The sequence below is a fragment of the Pan paniscus genome, chromosome 12 (genome assembly GCF_029289425.2).
Source record: "Pan paniscus chromosome 12, NHGRI_mPanPan1-v2.0_pri, whole genome shotgun sequence".
Lineage (NCBI taxonomy): Eukaryota > Metazoa > Chordata > Mammalia > Primates > Hominidae > Pan > Pan paniscus.
This window is the reverse complement of record NC_073261.2, coordinates 125,496,363-125,517,514: the sequence shown is the minus strand read 5'-3', so window position 1 is coordinate 125,517,514 and position 21,152 is coordinate 125,496,363. Positions and strand designations below refer to the sequence as shown.

At 42.1% G+C, this 21,152-nt stretch overlaps 1 protein-coding gene across 11 annotated transcripts in view; it reads left to right on the top strand.

Annotated features, from left to right (window-relative positions):
- Nucleotides 1-21,152, top strand: part of SNTG2 (syntrophin gamma 2) — a 408,896-nt gene that overhangs the window by 110,966 nt on the left and 276,778 nt on the right. The window lies entirely within an intron of this gene.

Genomic DNA, 21,152 nt, shown 5'->3' with positions numbered 1-21,152 from the left:
AATGGGGTCACATTTCTGCACAACTTGTGTGCAGAAGTGCTGATTGGCTTTGTTCCAGACAACCTTTTCAAGGATGTTTGTGCAGCAAACAGCTTTCCGAGGTTGAGGTAGTGTTTTGCCTCTGATAAAAGGGCAGGCATGCTTATTGAACGTTGTTAAAGTTTCAAAGTTTCCTACGTTCAGAGTTTCTCTTCTGTAATGCAACCCACCAGGTATACAGCTGTCAATCATCTGGCCCTCTTGGTGCTTCATGGGATAACAGGCTCAAGAAATCATAAAGGAAATTGTGGGTGCTGTGTCCTGCTCGTCTGAGTAACGAAGTCCTTTAGTCCTTTGTCTCCAAGCCAGGCATCTCATGTCTTCTGCCAGCATCTATGCGCTGTTGCTGGATAACATGTTAGCTTGAACTTAGGTAAAATCTTAAAACCCTCACAGTTCTTGTCAGGTGTCAATGATCAGGTTTCTGAACTTCGTCTTTGGAATGGAGCAATATAAAAATATTCCATTATTCTTGGATATTACTTGGTAGTATTTAAGAGCAGAGATAAATAAAACAATTACTAAAGAAAAAATGAATATATACTATAAATCTATAACAAATATGTATCACAATAAAAATGCAAATTATACATCAGAAAAATGGAATTAGACATAAGAGGCCTTTCACAGAAGTAACATGTTAATAACAAACATGAGTGTAATAGAGGAGAGAAACACAAATGCTACAATGAAGGATTTTCACACCATTTGACTGAAAATAAAAAGCTTAATTAGAGGGAGTGTGCACTCACTGGAATTATATAAGTTGCTGGTAGGAATATAAATGGCTCTACAGTAACTCTGATGGCCACGTTTGTCATTGTCTCCTAAATTTGAACATGATCAAGCCCACTCTCAGCCGTGCACCAAGGATATACTTTTGTTGTTGTCTAGATGGAGATATAGAAATAAAAGCAAGAAATGATAAAAGATAGGGTTCAGAATCCTGGCAACCTTGGGTGGGTGGGAGCAGAGGAATGAAGTGGGGGCTATATTATTAGAATTAGATTTTTTCTCATGGTTTTGGGTATGACAATGATAAAGAAATGTCATCAAATAACTGACTAAATAAAAACAAGCTATGCTGGATCAATGATCAGAAAGTGGGAAAAATGAAGTGGGATTAATCCAGTAGAAAAAAGAAAAATAAGAGATGTAATATTGTATCTCCAAAGTGTAACAGAATTAATGGTCATTCTTCAAATAAGAAAATGTATTGGGCAGCAACTCTACCTTATGACTCTTCTGTGGTACATAAAATGTTGAGTTAAGCATGATTTTAAGTTGATTTTTGCCTGTACAAATTTTCCCTTGATTTTTGTGAGTTATAGAGTACTTCCCCTTAAAAGGAAATGTGACCACATTAAGCTTGAAAATTAGGCTTAATAAATGTCAACCTACACTTCATGGTGTATTCGTAAGTGATGTATTATATAAAATGGAAAAAATGTGTGTGTGTGTGCATACACACTCACAAACCCATATATATACATATACACACATATACATACATACACACACAGCTTGGTTACAATGCATATTTTTGTTTCTTTGCTTAGTAAAATATCTACCACATTGTACATAACAAATAGACATTTCTACTGTTCGTTGATATGAAATAACTGTAAAAAACTCAATTGTCCTTACACTGTGTTTAGATGTGGAAAGTAGCAAGAGACTGTAGTAACCACTGTAAACCATGACTGCACATAGATAAACTCTCAGATCATAGTTCTTTAAAATCTATGCAAGAGCTTTCTAAAAAAGAAGCATACATTTTTTTTTAAATTCGTAAAGTATAAGCCCTTCCTAGAGGAGCAGATATCCACCAGTGATGCTGCCGGGCTCCTCACAGATGAGCTAAGGAGAAACCAACTGGACATTCCACAAAACTGTGAAAAGCAGCATTTAGCTGGGTGGGGTGCACAGACTTCCCAGGAGTTGCAACCAAGGAGCATTTGCCCACCAGCCCTTCAAAGAAGCAGGAGGCATTTGCAGAAGTCTGGGAGTGGGGCAGCAGGGCCAAGAGAAGAGTTCCCTCTCAGGCACAGCTGGCTCTCTCCAAAAGCACCAGGAAGGAAAGCTTTCAGCAGGATGGTAAAATGCGGTGTAAGAGTAGGAAACCCAGGGATGACCCTGATGTCAGAGTGCTCCTGAAAGGACTGGAAACTAACTATGACCCACATGTGTGATTTCACAAACAGAAAGTACAAACAATTCAAGCAGAAAGGTTATTAATGAAAAACATGTCAGAAATAAATAATTATGTCATTGGGCTTAACTGAAGAGTGGACACAACAAAATACTGAAATTGAAGATAGATCAATCACATAATTCAACTGAAACACATGGGGGAAAAGGCATTGAATCAAAGGTGCATTAAATAAAAGAAAAAACTTTCACATTTATGGATAATAGCAGAGTCCGACTTAAGTAGATTCCCAGAAGAATGGAACAGAAGGGATATTTGAACATACAATGGCCACGAATTTATGAAATCAGTGAGAGTTATCAATACGTGTCCTGAAAAGTTCACTGGACCCCAAATAGCATAAAATTAAAACAAAATCATTTTTGAAAGCATATAATAATCAAACTGCTGAAAGTGAGAGTAAATAGAAAAATCTTAAAAACAGAAGATTAAAAAGATAAAATACTTACGTAGAAATAATTTAAAAAGACAGCCAACTTCTTAGAAACAACAGGGGCAAGAAGAAAATAGAACCATATCTTCACAGTGCTAAAAGAAAAAAATAATGAACCTAGAATTTTGTATCTGTGAAAGTATTCTTCAACAATGAACGTGTATTAAAGATCCATTCAAACAGAAGTAAAATAAAAAGATTAAACCCTTAAACAGCCTTGCACTGTAAAAAATGTTAAAAGATGTACTTCAGACTGAAAGGAAATGAAAGCAGATAGAAATGTGAACCGCAGGGTGAAATATGAAGCACCTGAAATTAAATATAAAAAGCACATATCCACATATGTAATTTATGTATGTTTTAATGCATTGATATATAATTATATATATGTATATATACTGAAATATAAATTTAAGTTTATATATAAATAAAGTACTACATTTGGGGGCTTATAGCTATGAAAATCATGACAGCGTGACTATAGAGGATGGGAGGAGTTACTAAAAATAAATTATTTGAAGATTCTTACATCGTTCATGAAGTGATACTATATTTGATGGTAGTTGGTGATAGGACAAGCTTTTATTCTCAGCTAGAGAAATTGTTAGGAAATTTTAAGAATCTACATGTTTTAGAAAAAACATTAAAAGTGATGCAATGGGATACTAAGAAATATTTGATTCATTCAAAGAAGACAGAAAAGAAGAACAAAGAATACAGTATCCAAACAGAACACACACGGCAAACATGGTGAAATCAAATGAAACCACATCAAAACTTACCTCACAGGTTAAAGGAACAAGGACTTCAATTAAAAAGTGGGGATCAATGACAAGGCCCAACTTTATGCTGTTTGCAAGAAACACATTTAACAAAAAGAATGAAAGGGTTTGGGGAAGATACTCTGTGTCAATACTAAGCATCAACAACATTGTGGAGCAATTTCATATCAGACATGGTGGATTGTGGGAAGGAGATTTTATGAGAAAAGTGTGAAAATAGCCAGCTTATTTTCACTCTGTCCGTTGGTTACACGTCAGCTGGAGCTGTGTAGCTGGAGCCACACAGCCATGTGGGATGTGGGGGTGTCAGTCCAGTATGAGCTTGAGAAACAGGGAGTCTTCATGGAGATCTGAGGCCCCTGCCCACTGACTTACCAGGCACTGTGCTCTGTGGCCACCTGCTTTCCTGGGATGCCTGTATTCAGACCCTCCACCACAAGGCATCTGACATAGTGACTGCCCTCTGTTCTAGGTGGGTGACCATATAGTTAATTGTCTAAACCATAAATAGTCACAGGGAACATATTCATGATTACATTGAGATGAGAGGCATAATTGGAATCGCCCCTGGCAACTGAGAGGTGACATCCCCCACACCTACCCCAGCACACCCTCTGAGAGTGTTTTGGATGAGGTCAAATGAGTAAATTTCTTAACTATTACCAACTGGATGTTTGCTTACTGCTTATTTTATGAAGCACGCATTGTATTATGAGATGATGTTTGTTATGTATGTTTACAGTTTAAATATTCAAATTATTTTCAAAGGAGGCATTTTTGTTTTTGTTAAAAAATTGTATTTAGCAATACGTTGCAAATCATGAACTTTCTTCCTAATACTATCTGTTTTATGATACTCTGCTCAGCTTTATATATTTGAAATTTGCAGTTATTTTTTATATGTCGTTTAGCTAAATGGCCATATTAAATAGATATTCTGGAAAGAGTCTTGTGTTGTAGGATTGGTGGCTTTGAATTCCATGTAGATTTTGGCCTCTGCAGAGCCTCTAACAAGATGTTTGGATTTTGGTGAGAAACTCACCTTCGTTTGGCTTTGGTGGTTTTTGTTGCCAAATGAAGATAACTTACAGGTTACAAAAATAATCACACAAGATTATCTAAAATGCTTTGTATAGCAGTCACTTAGGAAACTGTAGCAATAATGATTTCATTATTAGTTTGGTGCAAAAGAAATTGTGGTTTCAGACTGTGAAATTCAAATCATTATAACTAGGCTCACACACATTTTTATTAATCAAAATAGGAGCCATTACAAGCAATACATTTTTGCCAATAGAAATAAGTTTGTTTATTCCTGTGGCATAAAAATCCATGCTTCAGAATTCGACGAACTGTTAGAAAGCATTTTCTGCATCCTGCTGGGTGTGGGAATGTTTTCCCTGCAAAACGTTGTCAAGATGCTTGAAGAAGTAGTTGGTTGGTGAGAGATCAGGTGAATATGACAAATGAGGCAAAACTTCGCAGCCCAACTCATTCAACTTTTGAAGCATTGGTTTTGCAGTGTACAGTCATGTGTTGTTGTGAAGAAGAATTGGGCCCTTCCTGTTGATCAATGCTGGCTGCAGGCGTTGAGTTCTCGGTGCGTCTCATCGACTTGCTGAGCACACTTCTCAGATGTGATGATTTTGCCGGGATTCAGAAAGCTGTAGTGGTCAGACCGGCACAGACCACCAGACAGTGACCAGGAGATTTTCTTGGTGCAAGTTTGGCTTTGGGAAGTGCTTTGGAGCTTCTTGATCCAGCCACTGAGCTGGTCATCGCTGGTTGTCATATAAAATCCACTTTTTGTCACACATCACAATCTGATTGAGAAATGGTTCACTGTTGCGTAGAATAAGAGAAGATGATGCTTCAAAACGACGATTTTTTTTATTTTTGCTCAGCTCCTGGGGCACCCACTTATCGAGCTTCCTCACCTTTCCAGTTTGCTTCAAATGCTGAATGACTGTAGAATGGTCATCTTTGAGTTCTTCAGCAGCTTCTCGTGTGATTGTAAGAGGATCAGCTTCCATGATTACTCTCAGTTGGTCGTCAACTTCCAATGGCATCGCTACGCTCCTCATCTTCAAAGCTCTCATCTCCTCTGCAAAACTTCGTGACCCAGCACTGCACTGTACGTTTGTTAGCTGTTCCTGGGCCAAATGCATTGTTGCTGTTGCGAGTTGTCTCCTCTCCTTTACGACCCATTTTGAACTCAAATAAGAAAATCGCTCGAATTTGCTTTTTGTCTCACATCATTTCCATAGTCTAAAATAAAACACACAGCAAGTAGTAAGTCACTAGCAAAAAAAAAAAAAAAAAGTGAGAAATGCGCACTAAAATGATGTGTAACGTAACCACATTTACCGAAGAATGTATTCCAGTATCAAATGGCAAATTCCAACAATGCGGAAACTGCTATTACTTTTGCACCAGTGGGTAATGAGATAAAATCACTTCCATTTAATGTTTATAACATCACCGGTTTATCATTATGTCATAATTAGTACTTGACATATTCTATTCACCATACATTGCAAAAACATTTATTTACACTTTTTATTTGGGAGAGCTGATTTTCATGGATCACTTACACTTCTGTGGAACTAAGCATTCACAATCTTCCATGGAAAGGATAAAATACATTTTTTTTTGTAAAATCAGTTAATAACATTTTAGGGAAACCTAATATCTTTTTTCTTATATGTTCTTAAGCCTCTTTTTTAACCTCCTTGGTGTTTCTAAAGTGAGTCAGAGAATGAGTTTATGAAGTTTGGGCTCAAAGAGAGCAAGGGGACACATGACATAGTCTGTCAGCATTCTCTTTTCTTGGAGCAGCACACATCTCAGTATCGAACTCAAAGAGGTAAAACTTGAGCACTGGAACTAAGCTATCCAACTATGTAAGGGCACCCATTTATTTTTCAGATGGAGAAACCAAGGCTGAGAAAATTCGAGTGAGGTTATATAGCAGATCAAATGACCCCCACCTGTAAATCATGCCTGGGTGCAACACAGGCTTCTGTATGCAAACCCCAGGGACAGTGCATCGCTTTCCCCGGGGGGAAGTGCAGGCTTATGGGTCCCACAGTCCTTGGACTCCCGGACCTCGGGAGTGGGGCTAGAGCTTTGGGGTGACACTTAGATCCTCTGCACGGTGAAGACAGAAGTAGCCTCTGAGTTGCTCCTTCAGGAATCAACAGGCATTCCCCGGGTTCGGTCTGCTGTGTTAACCTGAGCTTATCCTCATTTCTGCTAAGAGATCCTATTGCCTTGCTTTCAACTGATAATTATTTTACCTGTATCTTTTTCAAGAGTGGTCAGGCACCAGGTATGAAGTAGCTAGTGTGTCACCCAATAATCCAAGGAGGGAGAGTCACTTTCCCACAGATCCTCACATAGCAGGGCGCCCGTAACTGTGTCAGCAGGCCTTGTTTTTAAAAATTTTCTTGAAAGTCGAGGTTCAAGCAGATATAGATAGAATAAAATATTCCTCGGATCCGTTGAGTTTTCTCCTAATATTGGGCATTCAATAGGTTGTAGAAACATGAAGCAAATTAACACGGTTTCCACAGTCGAGATGGTAACAGTGGAATGGCAGAGCCCAGTAACCAGGGGTTACGATCTGTTATTGCAGCTGCTGGCCCTGCATCCTTCACGGCATGATATTTCCCTACAGGCATATTCTTAAAAATATGAGTGATAAAATGCTTAAGAAAATCAGAAATACATTAAAATGCAATTAGGTGTTCTCATTTTTATAGCCATTTTATATTTTGTACTGTCGCGTATTGTTGGATTTTAGCTTCAATATTAATAACAAAAGCTCTTTTGACAGTTGCTTAAAAATCCATTACATTTCATCTTAAATTCGTATGCCGAAAGCACTGAAGAAACACATAGCACAGAAGTTTCATGATTTTATTTTATATATTCAGAATGGCATAAAGATAGCAATAATCAATCTTCTCTAATCGGCTTGTGACGTACTATGTTTACAGTAATTAAAAAGGACATTCAGCTTTCTAATCATTCAGAGAAATGTCACTTATGCGCCAGCTGTTTGTCACTGTGTCTTTGCCATGGTAGGGCCGTACTCATTCACTAGAAATGCCAGTTTTTACCTCCAGGCTGCTTAAAGCTTAAAAGGCTGAGTAAAAATGTGCATTTGAAAGACGGAATTTTGTAATAACATCTCTCAAACACGTGTCAGTGTCATTAGCTCTGTTTCCAGTCATAGTGAGGAATGTGTTGTACATGGTTTATGATGGAAGGTGTTTATTATCCCGAGTCATAAACAACAAGTCTATGTTTTGGACTTATCTCTGATATTTTATAAGATGCTAAGCACCTTAACACGAAAGTCATGTCTGAAAGATTCATCCTGCAAGACTGTGCTGCTTTGTTCTGAGCTGAACTCAGGCAAATATGCCAAAATATATGATGTGGGGCATTAAAATAGTCCAGGCTTCTTATATAAATGAAAAAAATTCTTATATAAATGAAAAAAAAAAACCTCTTGTCTTCTGATTTACATTCTGAAAGTAGTCCAACCTGTGCGTGAAACTGAACTATATTCTCATTAAAATTCTGGTCTAAAGCAATGCACGTGGATTATGGAACAGGGAAAGAAAATATCCACTGAGGCTAGGAAAAAAAAAACAAAAACAGGCTGGCGCAGTGGCTCATGCCTGTAATCTCAGCACTTTGGGAGGCCTAGACAGGCAGATCACGAGGTCAAGAGATCGAGATCATCCTGGCCAACATGGTGAAACCCTGTCTGTACTAAAAATACAAAAATTTGCTGGGCAGGATGATGCGTGCCTGTAGTCCCAGCTACTCTGGAGGCTGAGGCAAGAGAATCGCTTGAACCCAGGAGGCAGAGGTTGCAGTGAGCCGAGATCGCACCACTGCACTGCAGCCTGGCGACAGAGCAAGACTCCGTCTCAAAAAAAAATAAATAAATACAAAACAAAACAAAACAAAAAAGCAACCCTAGAAAGCTGTCTAGTTGATAACTCAGCTCAAGAGATGTCCCCGGGAACTCTGGGCCCCTTCAGCACCTCACCCAGGAATCCCGGGAAGCCCACTCCTCACCGCCTAGGTTCCCTGGACGCTCGTTCCCACGGCCACTGTTTCTCCCTCCAAGTCATTTCAGAACCCGCGGCCCCCCACGTGTTTCTGCAGTGACGTCAGTGTGCAGGGGGATGGAGCAAAGCCAGTCACCACCGTGGAGCTTTTTGCGAGACCATCGGTGCCAGTGAAGTGATGTCGGCAACTTCTGCCAGTCAGTCTGAGGGGCGGGGGGTGGGGCAAGAGGACAGGAGAGCAGGGCGGGAATTGCCCTGAGCCCACCGGAGACCCCACCTGACTCTGACCTGTCCTTCGCTCTCTCTTATTTCATCTCGACAACAGTTTTGACAGGTAGATGTGGGACATTGCAATTGATGACATTGCAGCTCTTCGGCAAATGGATGTGGGCTCACGTTCAGATGCCATCACGTCACCCAAGCTGTGGAACTTCTCGAAGCTTTTGTTCACTCCTCTGTAAAATGAGGGTGTTTAGGAAAACCTTACTCATTAGTAGTTGATGAGGGTTAAATGGAATAATGTTCATGAGCTTCTTAGCAGAGTTTCCGACATAATACATGCTACTCATATTATTTTTAATGTTAATATCGTTTCAATGTTTGCCTCATTTTCCACAAGAGGGAAGTCCGGCTCACAAAAGCTGAATATCTTACTTACATGCAGCAGATTAGAAAGTGACACAGCAGGGATTTATATTCCAGTTTCTCTAATGCCAAAATTAATTCATAAAATCAAATCTATCTTGCCTCACAATAGCCGCACGTTGAGAGTTACATTCATGTTTAAGGTCCGGAAAGGAAGCTTCTTATCAGCTCCGTTGAGCCTCTAGTAACTGTATTTTACTACGATAATTTCTGCAGCGAGCAGGTGAACCGTGATGAGGGTGTGCAGTGCCTGCTGCTGGTGGAGTCTGTAGTGACTGTATTTACTGTGGTATTTCACACTGCAGCAAGCAGGTGATCCCTGATGAGGGTGTGCAGTGCCTGCTGCTGGTGAACTGGCTTGCGTCCTGCCTCTATGTGCATTTAACAAATGACATTTTGTGTCACTGGGGGGTGGCCACACTCAACGCGTTGGCAATACTGGGGGGTGGCCACACTCAACGCATTGGCAATACTGGGGGGTGGCCACACTCGACGCAGGCAGTGGGACTGGTGCAGAGGACACAGAAGCCTCGGGTAGTTTTAAGTGTTTTAAGTGTTTAAGTGAAAGGAAGAGTGGCCATTGTCTCACTTCTACCTTAAAAACTAGAGAAGATCAAGCTTAGTGAGGGTGTCGTGTTGAATGCTTAGATAGGCAGAGAGCTAGGCCTCTTGTAACAAACAAGTAGTCAGGTGGTAAAACAAAGGACAATTCTTGACAGAAATTAAGAAGCGCTGCTCCAGTGAACACACAAATGATAAGAAAGTGAAAATAGTATTATTTGCTGATATGGAGGAAATTTGAATGGCCAGGATAGATCAAACCAGCCACAGCATTCTCTTAGCCAGAGCCTAATCCATAGCAAGGCCCTAACTCTTCAATTCTGTGAAGGTCTAGAGAGGGGAGGAAGCTTCAGAAGGAAAGTTGGAAGCTAGCGGAGGTGGGTTTATGAGGTTCAAGGAAAGAAGCCATCTTGACAACATAAAAGTGCAAGGTGAAGCCACAAGTGCTGATGGAGAAGCTGCAGCAAGTTATTCTGAAGATCCAGCTAAGATCATTGATGAGGGTGGCTACACTCAACAATAGATTTTCCACGTAGATGAAACAGCCTTCTATTGGAAGAAGACGCCATCCAGGACTTTCATAGCTGGAGAGGAGAAGTCAGTTCCTGGCTTTGAATTTTCAAAGGACAAGCTGACTCTCTGACTCTCTTATTCTGGGCTAATGGAGTTTGTGACTTTAAGTTAAAGCCAGTGATTTTCTTTTTCTTTTTCTTTTCTTTTTTTTTTTTTTTTTTACCATTCTGAAAATCCTAGGGCCCTTAAGCATAATGCTAAACCTACTCTGCCTGTGCTTTATAAATAAAACCACAAAGACTGGATGACAGCACATCTGTTGACAGTGTGGTTGACTGAATATTTTTAGCACACTGTTGTGATCCACTGAGACAAAAAGAAAAAAAAGATATCTTTCAAAATATTACTACTCATTGACAATATACATGGTCACCCAAGAGCTCTGATGGAGACATACAGGGAGATTGAGGCTGATTTCATGCCTGTTAATATAACATCCACTCTGCAAGTCAGGAATCAAGGTGTAGTGTTGACTTCAAGTTTTATTATTTAAGAAATACATCTCATAAAGTTATAGCCGCCATGGAGAGTGATTCCTCTGATGGATCTGGGCAAAGTAAATTGAAGGATTCACCATTCTAGATGCCACTAAGTACACTAAGTACATTTCATGATTCATGGGAGGAGGTCAGAATATCATTAACAGGACTTTGGAAGATGGTGATTCCAGCCCTCATGGGTGACTATGAGGGATTTAAGACTTCAGTGGAGCAGGTACCTGCAGATGTGGTAGAAATAGCAAGAAAACTAGAATTAGACTCAGAGCCTGCAGATGTGACTGAATTGTTGCAATCTCATTATAAAACACTAATAGATTAGGAATTGCTTCCCGTGGATGAGCAAAGAAAGTAGTTTCTTGAGATGGAATCCACTCCTAGTGAAGATGCTGTGAACATTGCTGAAATGACAACAGAGGATCTAGAATATTCTGTGAGCTTAGTTGATGACACAGTGGCAGGGTTTAAGAGGTTTGACCTCAATTTTGAAAGAAGTTGTACTGTGTGTAAAATTCTACCAAACAGCATCAAATGCTACAGAGAAATCTTTCGTGAAAGGAAGAGTTAATCTATGTGGCACACTTCAATGTTGTCTTATTTTAAGAAATTACCACAGCCATTTCAACCTTCAGCAGCCACCATCTTGATCCGTCAGCCTACAACAACGAGGCAAGGTTCTCCACCAGCAAAATGATTACAACCCAGCCAAGGCTCAGATGATTGTTAACATTTTTAGCAATAAAGTATTTTTTTAATTAAGGTATATACATTGTTTTATACGTAATGCTATTCCACACTTAATAGACTACAGTATAATGTAAACATAACTTTTATATGCACTGGGAAACCAAAAAACTGTGTGACTTGCATTATGGCAATATCCACTTGATTAGGGTGGTCTAGAGCCAAACCTGTGATATCTTTGAGGTTGCTTGTTCTTCTTTCATACACACTACATAGGAAAGTAGTCATTTAAGTAGATGTAATAACATTATATCCAATGTTCCCTATTATTGAACATTAAGACCTTTTTTCCCTTAAATGTTTTTGGCTGTTGAAATTATAAGTTTATGTAATTGCTTTTTTGGTTAGGGTGAAGTTGCGTGATGAAAACTTTGCATTCTTTTCATTAACAAAAAGTTAAATGGTTATATGTTAAAAGCATGTCTCAGTATTTAATATGCCTATTTTGTAGAAAGAGGGAATTTTAAAAAGATATTTTTCCTGAGAAAATTTTTAATGGTGTCTATAAAACCTATTTTTCTTTAGCTCGTATGTGGCTGTTGAACCTTAATTTTGACAAGATAAAGATGTTGGATGGACTCTCAATATTGATATGTGGGTTCAAAAGGAAATCGCCCAGATAGGTTCCCAGGCTCAGTAAGTGGCTGGTGTTTGAGCATAGCCAGGTGGAAAGGACCAGGGTGAAGACATGGGGAGGACTCTGGTCTCCAGCCTTGCTGCCTCCCGGCAGCTGCAATGTAGCCCCTCTGTGCATGTGTGACCCTCGTCTGCCCGGGGGAATGCTCAGACATGCCCTGCTCAGGGGTAGGAACACCGCCAAGTAGCCCTTTTCAGACTGTAAATCACTGTGACCTCCTTGGCTGAGATGATGCGTTTCTCCCCTGACATTCTTTTTGACCTAAATCTACTAAGGTAAACCTGCTAAAGGGAGCACACTCCTGGGAAACTGGAAGGAAGGAAGTGATGTGGTTGAGTGTGCAGTTTTCAGGAATATTTATAAAATCTTAATTAAAACAGGTAGAATAAACAGTGGTCTTTACATTGAGGGAGAATTTTCCTAAGTTTTGAGAAATTTGATGAAGGTATTGTTAAGTAATCAGCATTTCAATTCTATAAAAATGAAAAGATAAGACTATTTTGTAATTCGTTGCATTTTACCTGATGAATTTAATTCATTCACCCCTAAGATTCAAAGCTTACTCTGTATCTGACATTAAACACACCTCCTACAATTTATACACCTTATAACTTTCTCTGGAAATGTTTGCCTAGGAGTAAACAAAGTATTAAATTATAAAGCAACTCAAGGGAAATTATCAAATGTTGAATTAGCAGAACCTAAAAAAATGTAATGACTATAATAGGCTCAAGTTATTTTTTAAACAAGTCCATGTTAAGTAATACTATCCTAAGAGAAACAGTAGTTTTTAGGAATGTATCCATTTGATTCATATGGCACTGTGAAGTTTTTGAATCAGTTTTACGTGTGTAATCTAATTTAATTATTATTTCACTGCGATGTTGGTCCAAGAATCAGATTTTATCATTTTAAGTAAAAAATCCATAAAATAATAATGGAATCATATATGACTATACAGAATGGACCATAGAGATCCAATATTTTCATCATTATAGGTGCCAAGAATAATGCACATAAAAGAGTAATAACTTAGCCAAAGTCACATAACTAAGAAAAATGGATCAGATGAGGGTTGGAGTATAATTAAACAGACACATGTGTGCATGTTTTTAAGTGGAGAAGTGCTCACTGAGTCCCCAGCCTGTCCTAGGCACTGTTGGCCTCTTGGGATGCAAAGTGAGTGGGGACGACCTGAGTGGCAGCTCCTACGTCCTTTGCAGCCACCACACATTGCAGGGCTGAGCTGTGGCCACCAGCAAGTCTCAGCCAAAGACCCTGCTTTTATGGGGACTTCATTTTATGTCTCTAAACTTCAAACTCTTAACTTTGATGGGCAGAATATTATCCATTTTTCCAATGGAAAGTGTTTGTCATTGTTCATTGAAAGAAAATGTGGAAAGTGTTTGTCATTGTTCACTGGAAGAAAATGCATGCTCAGGTTTCTGCTTTCATTTAACCTTCCAAGGGCAGCTGTCATTGTTTCTGTGTAGATCTTAGTGGGACACTAACTCAGTGGCGTTCGTTTTTCTTCTTATCTGAATTGGTTTGGTTTATACCTAAAACTAGGAGTGTGGATTTTCCTCACTCAAATGACATTTGCTGATAGATTACTTGTTGATGTCTTGATTCTTTCTGTTTGTTGGATATGCTGCTGGATTAAGAGAGTTTATTTTTCTTTCTTGTGCCAAAAAATGGTTTCATTTGTACTAACACGAAAATATCCATAAAGATAACCTGCCAGAAAAAATGACTGAATTGTATTGGACCACTGCTATTCTGTGACAGGTTCTCTGTTAGGAACTTTCACAAATACCGTCTCATTTACCCATTCGCATGTCTGAATAAAGTTGCAATTATCTCCTTTTACAGATCAGGAAGCAGAGGCACAGAGCGGTAGGCAGATTGCACGCCTGTGTGTAGGCAGCACGTGGCAGACGTCGTCGGATGTGTCTGTGGCTTGCTCCACCTCCTCCAGGGGCTTATGTTCTACATGACTAAAGTCATTGGTCACGCAAAAATCTTCAATGCCAGTTATACCACCAGTATACAGATGTATTTCCATACAATCTTCAATCTTTGGTAGACCCAGTTGACCAAGTCAAAAGGCACAGTATTAGAAGTTTAGAATTCTTGATAACCAAGCACTTCTTACAGCTCCCTTAGCTGTTAACTTCTAGAAACTGGGCTAAATTGGAAGTCTGTTCCTTCCTTCCACCCATATGGCCCAGTAACTTGCATGGTTAGTCTCTCCTCCCCGTGCCTCTTCCTGGCTCTTTACGCTTCTTCCAGCACCTGATATGCATTCACTGATTCTCTCAATGCCAATGATTCAGGGAAGGAAATATACTGACTTCTGGATAAACAAGGGGCAATGCTTTATAATAACTTGCATACATTTTTATCACACTTTGAATCTATAGTATAGCAATAATTATTTGGTGAGTGTTATGCTGTGTGATACTTTATGTCAAGTATGTTCTGTTTTAGAATAGCCTTCTCTGTTTGAATCTGCTAGAAAGCATCAGTGTGCTATGCTTCCAACAAAGACATACGAGAATGATCTCAGCAGAGATGCACTCAGCTGCATAAATAAATTAAAAAGCAGTAAAATATCTAAATTTAGTATTTATGATTTTTCTAAATTATTAAGAAACTCACCTTAAATTTTATGAAGGTAAATCAACTTTAGCAACAAAAATCAGGACTTAAAATTTTGACCTTCATAGATTTAAATAATAATAAATGATGCATTTTCATAATTTTAAAATTATAAACATTTGCATAAATTATTAATGTTTTGAAACCCTATTCTTCTGAGTCTTCTCCATGCTATGTTTACATGTATATATGTACATGCTATATTTACATGTATGTACGTACGTAATTCTTAATATATTAGTTTTTATCATACTCTTCTGCTTTTCACACATGCTTGTTATTTTTGGACTCCTTTTCTTATCAACAGATGCTGAACTAAATATTCTTAGCAGCTTCTCAGTATCACCTATAAATCATAATGCACTTCAAAAGTGAAAGGTGTGAAATGAACACCTTGCCTGCCACTCTCAGTGCCAAGTCTGATTGTATGTTTAGGATGAATTCTTAGAAGTAAAAATGCCACATTAAAACTGAGGCCTAGTCAACGTTCACATCTGTTTCTGAGTGTTTTCTGGGAACATTCTGTGCGTTCACACACACCTGCCAACACCATATGGACGTCCATGTCCGCACGTCTTTGCTGGTGTGCGGTGTTGCTGTTCCTTTTAAACATTTACCTGCCTGGTAGTTTAAAATTCTTAATGTTGGAGTGACTATGGTTTTTTCATGGCTAGTGAGGTTGCATGTATTTTCACATTTATAATTCATTTTCTTTTCTTCCTCCTTTTGGGAATGACTTTTATATTCCCTGCTCAATTTTCACAGGGTGCTCGTGTTTCCTCATGTGAGGCTCTGAACCCCGGGTCTGCGGCACGCATTTAGTTTCGAATATGGTATTTTTGTTACAGAAAGGTTTTTTATTTCTATGTAATGAATCCTTCACTCAAGCACTTCTGGCTTTTGAGTCACACCAACCCAATATGCTTACACACATCCCCGCACACAAACACACACACACTGATATTTCCTCACAGGTTTTTGTTGTGTTTTTCTACATCCCTGTGACTGTTGATCTCTCTGGAACGAACTTTGTGAAATGAGGCATATGAGACCCATGTTTACAGTTATCAAAGCATTACTACATTAAGCAGTAGTCTGAAGATCTTTCTCTGTAGGAATGTTTTTTGTTTTTTTTCCTCCAGGGATGTCATACACCCTACATGTACCCGAGACCTCCCGGTGCTGACGCGGGTTCACGGCCCTCACTGTTTTGCGGCTGCTGCGGCATCGCGGTGGATTTTATGTTTTCATGTCTCTGTGTAGCAGGTCCTCTTCTCTGCAGCTGTCTTATTTCATTAAACACATTGTTAGAATTGTAAGGCTACACTTCAAAGTTGTCTGTACTGGATTTTTATTGGAACTGCATGGATAAAGTTACAAGGGTGGAAGTAGGCTTCCTGTGGCATTCCGTTTGAGAACTGTCTGGTGCCCCTCGGATATGCCAGGCTGGGCTGTAGAAGCTGGTCCCCCTGAAGTGGAGAAGGTAGAGAGGACCCTTGCATCATGGAACTCACGCTCTGTTGTCAAGCGGCACACGGGTTCTGAGAAGTTCTAGGGAGAAAGACAAAGCTGGGAAGAGGTATGAAGAGTAGCGGGGATGGCGGAGTTCCGATTTTAACTGGTCGGTTAGGGAAGCTGCCGAGGAGGGGACTCTCAGCCCAGACCCCAGGACATGAGGATGCCAGGAGAGGAGTGGGTGGGGCAGGTGGACGGACCCCAGGCAGGTATGGCAGGATTGCAGGACAGCTGGGCAGGGCAGGTGGACGGGCCCCAGGCAGGCACGGCGGCACTGCAGGACAGCTGGACAGGGGACAGGGAGAGACTGCAGGTGCCGGCCTCACAGGGCATCACCGGACACTGGCTTTTCCTTTGAGAAATGGCAAACTTTGGGGAGATTTTGTTCAGAGAATGACGTTACCTGAACCATATTTTAACAGGGCCGCCCAGCTGTGGCTTTAAGAATACACTGAACTGGGACAAGGCTGGAAACAGGGAGGTCTTTTATGAGGCCAGTAAAGCAGCTTTGAAGGCAACTGAACCCCGTGACCCCAGGCAGAGGGAGAGACATTTCAGGGGGTTTGCTGGTGAGTTGGACACCGAGGGTCAGGAGGGAGGAAGGTCACAGGAACTGAGGAGCTTCAACCAAGACAGCAGGGTGATGCCGTTGCCACCCACTGGGGTCGGGGGAATCGTTGGATGAGAAGGGGTTTTGCTTTTGTTTTTAAATATTTTTATTTGTTTTGAATGGGAAAGACTCAAAGTTTACTTTTGAAGAAGTTGAGTTGGAATATCTATTTTATTTCCAAGAAATGTGTCAAGGAAATGTATTCAATTAGCTCATTAAATACCCAGAATCACTTAAGCAGTGGGAAATGTGGGCCTTGGAGAAGGCAGGACCCAGCGGAACCCGCGTCCCCTCTCCCTGCCTTTATTCCTCCTGGTGAGTGACCTGCTGTTATCTCAGCACCTCTGTGCCCAGGCTGTCCACAGAGGTTTTCCTGGAGGGCTACAGGTGATGTCTCCAGGGCACAGGAAGGGGCACAGAAAGCAGTGCCTGGAGGGCATATTACCGCATATTACGGCAAATAATTCTCTCTGGCAAACTAAGGCCAATTTGACATAACGTGTGTTAGTATAGAAGAAAGTGATTAGCATAAATTGCAACTTTGATTTGGAACGCCTAATTACCTCTAATTTGGTTGTGTTCCTGACTTTAGTTTTTTAACATTTTGAGCAGAAGTTAGGTTTATTTCAGATAGCATCATCTGGTTCGCACGGCGTAATAAAACAACAGATGATCCATTAGAGGTCTTTGTTGAATCTTATTTGATTTCCTTAGCTAGCATTTAAAATTTTATAAATTTAAAATATTATGTTTTATTTGTTAAAGCTCGGCACACCCTTCCCATGTCCTCGGTCATGGAAACTGTCCTCTGTGGACACCAAGTTCAGTGTTTTCCATTCCTAGATCCCTGGGTTGCAGGCAATGTCCTCACCAGGACAGTTAACCGGTAGCAATGGTGAGTGGTCAGCGTGATGAATTAGTTGGAAGTTAATATCCTATGTGAGTGTGGACTTTACATCAAGATATAACATCGATCAATATCGCATCTTTTTGATGTGAACTAAAAACTATTCTTGTCCTGAATAACGAGAGCAGAGCAAGCCCTTCCTCCGAAGGCGGCTGCACTACCTGAGCTTCTCTGGGAGTGGCCCACTGCTCACTGTGGACGCTGCTCACCACGCATCTGCCACTTGGGGTCTCTGCACCCTGTTCCGGGTCCTGCTCCTTATTAGTGTCGCCCCTGAGGTCCTCCACAAGAGCCCCACGGGTCCCCCAGGGCGGTGGCGAGGGGGACTTGTCCTGGGCAGTGGTGTGGCTGGGGGACAAGCAATGGCTTAGTGAAAGTCTGCAGCAAGAATGTGCTCAGATGCGTCGGTCACTGGGGGATCTGGAGAAATTAGGCTAGCCAGAGCTCCCATTGCTAGGGAGATTCCTAGGTCATCATGGAGAAAGCCCGTTTAGCAGGATGATATGGCCTCTGTATGCACTCAGAGTGAGTGCGTCCTTCCAGACACTGCCTGTGACTTATTTTTATAGGAATTTGACTTTTACTTTGAGTTTTGGGTTCCAACTTTACAACTCCAGGCTTGGTCTGTATCAGCTAAAACTTTGATTCCTGTGCTGACCTCAGCATATTGATACACTTGCTCTTCTGTGGTGTGTATGTGCCTATGTGTATGTGTGTGCATGCGTTTGTGTGTGTCTGTGTGCCCGTGTTTGTGTCTGTGTGTGTGCATGCATCCCTGTATGTGTGCATGAGTTTTTGTGTGCACATGTGGAGGCATGCATGTGGGCCATGTGTGTTGCATGTGGGTGTGTGTGCAGGTGGTTTCTAGGATGTGGGAGGGGAGGTTGGAAGTTGGAAGAGGCATGGCTGCTTCCTGGGTGGTGGCATGAGAAACGTCTGGATGCTATAAAAGCAGCAGGTGTTTGTGTTTTTGGGTGGCCTAGGTCAACAATTAAGGAAATGCTTCTGAGCTCCATTCTGCAGGAATCATTACTGAGAACGCTGGTGGCCCTTTTCTCAGAGCCTGAGAGCTGTCAGTCATAGTAACTGGCAGGGAGCGTGAGAACCATGGCCCCAGGAGAAGCAAGGAGAGAGACTGGGACCTGGGACCTCTCCCAAGCCTCAGGGCCCTTCTCTTTTACGGCAAACAGGTTGACTTTCCACAGGCCACGGCGTCCTGAGGAAGCCCCATCACTCAGCTCCTCCCATTGTCAAGCCCACACGCCTGGGCTAGGGGTCAGTGCTTGCAGCCCTGTGGCGGAGCTGGCCCTGCCTCCCTCTGTGTGCAGCGGAGTGAGGGATGCCCACCTGTCATCAGGCGCCCGTGTGTGAGAGTAAATGCGGGAGGCAATGGTGAGATATCCTCGCAGGTGTGGTGAGAACGCACATCAAAGTCAGGCAGGGAGCTGCGGGCACTTACATTTCATCCTGTTTCATGCTGGTTAGCTAGAATTCTGTTTTCCCAGTCGAGTGTTCACTTATAAGAGTTACACGTTACACACACTCATGGGGAAAATACTGAGGAGGGTTTTCCTGCCCTTAGGGACATGTCTACATTTCTTCATCTCTCCAGTGAGCTCAGCCCTTGGTCAGGCAAGGCCAGCAGTCAGGCTGCAAAGGGCCAGGGGGCCTGGGTCCAGCCACACCCCATGCACCCGGGACATAGCCAGGGCCTCCTTCCTGGCTGCCCTTGGTGCCTCCACAGGCACTGCCCCTTCCAGAGAGCTGGTGGATCCACAGACGTCCCGTGAGCTCCCAGAGCCGTGGCAGCACTCCCAGTTCCAGCACCCACCCGGTCTGGCAATCTCACCTGTGTACAGCCCCCTGGGGTCAGCGAAGTGGGTGGGAGCACACACGGCCCACAGGGATGGGAAGAAACCATTAGAGTTCCCATTGGGTGCAGTTTTACTTATGCTGGGTGAGGTGTGGATTGCAGTGGCTGGTCCCTGGGCTGCCAGCCAGATAGTCACGTGTGACAGTGTGTGTGAGCACAGTCCTGCATGTGTGGTTGTTAAATTACCAGATGCAATGCAGTGGGGCACACACTCTTTTTTGTGCTGTGTTGAGTGATTGAAAGCTAGAGGAAACCACTCGGAACCCTCCTGAAACTCTCCTGTGCGTGGGGATCAGCTGAGGATGTTGGGAGGAGCAGATTCTGGCTTGGTTGGCAGCTTCCCTCGGCGAGTGTCTGTGGTTCCCATGAGTGCTGAGGAGGCCTCCACTGTCGAAACAAGCCCAACAAGCCCTTCCTACCGCATTGTGCTACTTAATGGAGGCATTTGATGAGCTGGTTTTTTAAATCCTTTTGCTATTTGATGAGCTGGTTTTTTAAATCCTTTTGCTATTTGATGAGTTGGTTTTTTAAATCCTTTTGCTCAGCCTGGATCTTACCTGATGAACTCCAGATCTCTGGGGAAGACGCAGGCGCTGGGGCTCCTTGAACCCCCTGTTTGGTTCTCACAGCAGCTGAGTTGCAGAGCTGCAGGGTCCTATGTGGCCACAGCCTCATCCTTCACACGTGGGGACCTCCCCGTCCGTGGGCCAGGCTCTGCCCTCATGTATGGCTCTGAATGTGAGGGTTGATTAGCACTGGGGCTCTAGGCAGAGAGGATGGTGGGGTCTCAGCCCTCCTCGCTGGGCCACTGGCCTCCAGCTGTGCCCGTCCCTCTCCCCCGCCACGTGGCATGAGGACCAAGTGCCCTGGCTCCCACCCCTGCTCCTGCACTCCGGAGGCTGGGTCCCGACAAGGCACTGGGCATGGGCCGGGCATAACTGCTATCCTGTGGGACGCCCAAGCCCTGTGCCTGACCAGCGGCCTGCTCTGGAGCCCCCAGGGCGGCTTTCCCTGACTCTCCCGGAGAAGGAGGCAACGTTTCTAATGATCCAAAGGTGTCTTTCTGAACTGTGTTTCCTTCATCTGCTGACAAAGCTGATAGATTTATCTTCTTTGACTAATTAAACTTCCCTCCTGATCAATACTTCCTAGCAATTCCACATTGTGTTGCTTGCTGTCCAGAAACAACAGGCCTGGCCTGTTCCCCAGCTGCCAAGACACAGCAGCAGCCTCTGCAGGAGCTTGGGCCACACCCACCTGCTCCCTTCTGAGAAGGCCACTTCCTCCTCGGCTGTGGTTATTTCCAGTGTGTTCCTTTCCTACTCCAGGCCAACAAACCTTCATACAGATATTTTATGAATCTTAAAAACTAT